Genomic DNA, 5759 nt, shown 5'->3' with positions numbered 1-5759 from the left:
CCCGGCTCTACGGTGCTGCCTGCCTCGCCCGCTGGGCTTCTGACGCCAACACATTCTGGCACCCGGTGGATACTGATTTAATATCTGATTTTACATCGCCAGATTCTACATCCGAGATGGCATGGAAGACACTGGCCACGCGACGCGTGATCCGCCCGCAGTGAGCCCAAGAAGAAGCATGACGAGACTGCATACCCCTCGGCCGAAGTCAACTCACCGGCTCCTTCCACCGAACCCGCCTCCTATGGCGCCAGGTGGAAGGGTTTCACACCAAGGCGCGCTGATGGAGTGGACCTGTCCTGCCTCGCCGTAAGAACGCACTCAGGTCGTGGCCGCGGCGCAGAGAGATCAACTACATGTGGTGGCTCATTTGCACGCACCGCTGCACTGAGCCCTCCGTGAACACCTTGGCTGCGTGCCGCCCTGCGCACGTCCGTGGAAATCATGAGTCACCGGTACTCCCTGGCCGGGACCGCCTCTGGGGACTTTCAAAGGAGAGATGCCGCCCAGCCCCGCCCGGCTCGCATGGGTAGCACCGGAACCGCCAACCTGGCCCAAGATACGTCGTCTACAAGATTGGTGGTGATCCGCGACTACCACCCCGCTCTGAGCCACGAAGGAGGTCCCGCACGGATACGCTGCGGCGCATACGTGCGGACCGCAACGCCCGGGCACTCTCGAACCAGGCCGCAATAACAGCGGCCTCTGAACGCAGGAGGAACGCCAGGAGCCGATCCCGATAGCTGACCCGTGGCTGGCCAAGTACGCCGCCTGACTCACAAACCTCCAGCGCCCAGCCCCGCAGCTGGCTCAGAACCGGAGCGCCAAGCATGGTCGGGTTAAGCATGCCACCGCGCCGACCTTCGTGGTTCGACGACCTTCAAACCATCACAATGATCAGATTTGTACAACCATTGAAGATCGCCTCGGTAGGATGCCGGTAAGGAAGGCCGCCTCGGCTACAACCGCTGGCCAGCAGCCCCAACAGCTACGTAACTCGATCCTCACGCTTACACCCAGTGATCGCTCCCCGGACTTCACAAAGTTCTGGCTGGTCGTCGAGGGTCCCAGCGCCATCGAGCATGTGAGCTGGGAGCATTCGGCACAAATGCTACCATCTCAGCTGCCGATGAGTTGGCTGCTGGAGGTTCTTCTCACAAATTCCTGCCAGGATCGGCTCGGCGGTACACGCTGCCACCGATCACTTCCATCCAAATCCTGGAAGTGCAATGGAAGAGCAAACACATGAGTGCACTCATCCAAGCTTCCGAGTTCCAGGCATTGCCGATCTAGCGGCTGACACAGCTGCCGAGCGCGAACCGTGACGCAATACATCCAAGCAGCCTCGTGGAATCTTTAGAACCATATGGCCCGGTTCAGTATAACCGAGTACGGAAGCAGCGAGTTGGCAGTAGCAGCGCCCTGCAACACAGCCTCGCGGACATGGCCTCCTGCAGACATCATCGCCGGGCGCACGTGGCTCGGGAACTTTCAAAGCATATGAACAAACGCCTACCCGGACCTGTACCAAGACTAATAAGTCTGCTGCAGCAGAGTCTCCCGGGTCGATGTGCAGAGGAAGACTTGCCTCGCGGAGGACCTCAAGAAGCAGAAGAAGCACGAGTGGACTCCGGGAGGAACTCCCGTGGCCCCGCAAATGGCAGGCAGCTCACCAGTGCCTCGCCCCAGTGATTTGATTTTGACGTGACCAAGACTGAGCAAATCTTCGACCTCCTACTCAACGGAAAAGGGGCTGGAAGATACTCCGAAGGTCTCAAATTCCCACGGCGTAGCAAGAGCCTGAACTGGAAAGCCTATACTGCAATGGCACAAACCCGGCCTCCCATGCCACACTACCCACTGCAGTGTGTGGCGTCAAAGAGACATCCAAGCGGCGAGTGAGAGAACGGGCGTCTAAATTTTCAACCAAGACGCCATGAAGGTCGAGACACGCCAGCCCTTTCCCGCTACCGTGCGAACATGGTGGAGCATGCTTGCCATGCAGTGGTGCCGCCGCCCGGCTCTCCGTGCAACATCAACATGGCAGATCTGGACACCACGCCGCAAGGATGGAGATGAGTGGCAGTCAGCCCATGAGCAGCAAAGAAACAGAGGAAGCCGCTTCCACGCTGATCGAAGGCTCCGCGCCAAGACGCGCAAGCGCTACGTCACCGTAGGGAGAAGTGAAGAACATAAGGTATCAGCCGACCTCTTCTCGATCACCTCCTCAACAAGCATGTGTGAGTCAAGACGACCAACGCCCTGATCGTGTCCAAACGAATGCACTGGATGAGAGCCCTGGCCCCGGCCTGGAGAAGCCGGCGAAGACATCAAGGTTCGACAATCAAGCTGACTGATGGAGGAGCAACGAAGCGCTGTGCCAAGGGGAAAGCGCAAGGGAGCATAGACGACGAGGACAGGCACCGGGATTGTCCTTTCTTCAGTAGTCGCTGATTCAGAATGAGCCGACACAACAATCGGCAATTGCCTAATGCAACTGAAGAAGAAGAGGCAGCAACGTGTCCGTGTTCGGGCTGTGGCCAGGACCTCTCCCGCCACAGAGCAATGCAGCTGGAGTCCCCTCGGTTGGAAGATCTCAAGATTCAAGACGGGGAGAAGAAGAAGACAGTACCACCGGCCAAGGTGGTGCTCCGTTACTCTTGCTTGTTTACTGTTTTACTGCGTTACTACTGCTGCAATACCACCACCATCAACTACACGCCAAGCACTTTTCCGGCACCGTTGCTACTCGCTCATACTTATTTATACCACCTGTATTTCACTATCTCTTCGCCGAACTAGTGCACCTATTTGGTGTGTTGGGGACACAAGAGACTTCTTGCTTTGTGGTTGCAGGGTTGCATGAGAGGGATATCTTTGACCTCTTCCTCCCTGAGTTCGATAAACCTTGGGTATCCACTTAAGGGAAACTTGCTGCTGTTCTACAAACCTCTGCACTTGGAGGCCCAACACTGTCTACAGGAAAGGAGGGGGAACGTAGACATCAACAGGTACCACCGGCCAAGGTGGTGCCCTGATGGACTCAGCCGTTCCCAGAAACGCAGGGTTCAACGATTGCGCGGCCTGGAAGAAGCCGAGAGGTTATACTTGCATACTTTGAGGAAGGCAAGGCCCGATCTCGGTCGCAAAGGTTCAGCGAACCCCGGATGGAGAGGGTCGTCCACGGAAAATGGAGTGGCGCCCTAAGCAAAGGAAAGCCGATGATGAAACATCGGCCGGCACAAACATGGTGCTCGTTCTTCCGACAAAGCTCGGTGCTCCACGGTTACACGATACATCCAAGGTGGACGACAGCAAGCGCACCAACATGATAAAGTCGGAGATTGGGCTGGTTCTGTCTACCGGCCTGGACGAGTAGCAAGAACACGTCAATGAGCAAACATGGCGAGGCTGATCCTTGTGATCGGCCCCAAAAATTTATGAAGGGACATTACAAAACCTTCATCGAACAAGCAACGTGGAGGCCGATTCCAGCAATCGGCCAAAATTATCCTCACCCACCGTTCTGCTTGGGATCAACATGTTATCCAACAGAGCCGATATCATCAATTCTCTTGACAGAATCGGCTCGGGGGGGCACCCAGGTAGATAGAACACGAGGATATGCGACAGAAATAGCTCATCCTTTGGCGATGGGTATTGGAGTATGTGGGCCGATGCACAAGTCGGCCGTAAAAAAAAAAATCTGAAAATTCTGAAAATTTTCGAGCGCAGCCGATGCAGCAGACATCGACTTAAGGATATGAAAGCCGATGCGTGGCCATCGACTCAAGAGGAGTAACTGTTACGATCAGAGGGTCAATGGGGCACTAATGGAAGAGCTCCTCAATGGAGTAGTGTAAGAGCTCGGATCCTCTCTTCAAGGGCAAAGGCCAAGAGCAGACTGAAGCGCATCAGATCCACCAAAGGAAAGGAGCCGATCTAACTGACAAGGCGCAGGAAGGACTGGAAACTCGGGGGGCAGCTCACCTTGAAGGTTCTCTGCTGGGGCTATGTCATGAGTTAAGGCTAATGTCAGCACATGTGGCTGATTCGCCTTCATTAAGGCTCGGGGGGCAGCTTGCCCTAAAGGGCGTTGCTCTAGGGAGCCGATTTGTTTGGAATCGGCTAGCCCTGCGACACAACTGGTTTGGAGAGCGGTGTTCGTTGCTGCAGAGTCATCAGCTTGAGCGTCCAAGACGGTTCCGGGGCTCTTTTAAAGTCGCCTGCTCAAAGATCAAGTCGCCAACTTACTAAGATCGGTCGTGTCATCGTCATCGGCGAAGCCGCCTAGCTTGGAGGGATGGCTAAATTGGCCTCGTCTCGCAGATTATCATGAAACCGATGCGTTACCATCGCTCACTAAGCATGGATTAGGCCAACGATCAACAAGCTCAAGCATGAAAGAAATTGGCGAAATCAAACTAAGGGAATTCTTCATTAATATGGGGATTTCTTACAATGGGGAGCCGATTGCTCAAGGAGGGAAGAACAAAAGAAGGGTCTATTGACCAATCTACTACCGCTGGGCCTATACTATTAGATCCTAATCTACGGGCCATCACTGCCCTCATCGTCATCCTCGTGAACTCTCATCGGCACTCGCTGCCGATGGGCTCCTCGTCGCTACTCCCGTAGCCCTCCACGGGGGCTTCATCCCCGTCTTCATCGTCGCTGCTGTCGTCGTCCCACCACATGCGGAGACGCTTCGCCGGCGGGTAGCCCTCGAGGGAGTCGTCGTCGTCGTCGTCTTCTTCTCCCTCTTCTTCAGAGGTGAGGCAGCCGTCCCAAGAGAACTGGTCGTCCTCGCTTTTCGGCTCCAGTTCCCCATCGGCGAGGAACTGAAGATCTTCATCCCCGCTGGTCAAGGACTTGTCGTCCTCAGGCCAAATGGAGGAGGCGTGGCTCTCCTCGTCCCAGTCTTCCGGGGCACGAATTTCCGGCGGCGTCTCGCGGGAGGAGTCGGACCCATAGGAAACCTCGGAGGAAGAGGAGGAAGACATGGCGGCACAGAGGGTTTTTGGTGCTAATGTGAGGGGGACGAAGAAGACGCAAGCTGTGTAGAACGGTTAAATAAAGGGGATATGGGAGAGATTCAATGCCACAGCAGCTTCCGAGGAGATGTTGCCCAACAGGAAAATTTTACGGCCACGTGGAGAAGTGGAACGGGCAGGGCATCATGATGGGGATTCTGCGGCAGCTCTGCTCTGCCACGACATGACCCGACGAGAAAAGAACATAATGATTTTGGAAATGTCATTTCCAAAACCAGGGGGGCATGTGTTATCACCAGAATTTGACCGAGTCAGAGGTGGGCCGCGATCAAGATGGGTTTGAAGAAATATATATGGAAGGAATACGTGGATCGGCCTTTTGTACCAAGTTGGGCTTAATTGCCCGTGTATCTGTAACATATTAGATCGCATCTTAGTTTAGAGATAGAATCTTACTCGTGCACGGTTTAGTGCACGCCCACATTAGAAAGTCCGCTGGACTATAAATATGTACCTAGGGTTTATGGAATAAACAACAACCAACGTTCAACCACAAACAAATCTCGGCGCATCGCCAACTCCTTCGTCTCGAGGGTTTCTACCGGTAAGCATCATGCTGCCTAGATCGCATCTCGCGATCTAGGCAGCACAAGCCTGCCTACGTTGTTCACGCGTTGCTCGTACTAAAGCCTTTTTGATGGCGAGCAACGTAGTTATCTTAGACATGTTAGGGTTAGCATTGTTCTTCATGCTGCATGCTTTCGT

This window comes from Lolium rigidum, chromosome 4, assembly GCF_022539505.1.
Source record: "Lolium rigidum isolate FL_2022 chromosome 4, APGP_CSIRO_Lrig_0.1, whole genome shotgun sequence".
In the NCBI taxonomy this organism is placed as follows: Eukaryota; Viridiplantae; Streptophyta; class Magnoliopsida; order Poales; family Poaceae; genus Lolium; species Lolium rigidum.
The sequence above is the reverse complement of the archived record's forward strand: the minus strand, read 5'-3'. Positions refer to the sequence as shown.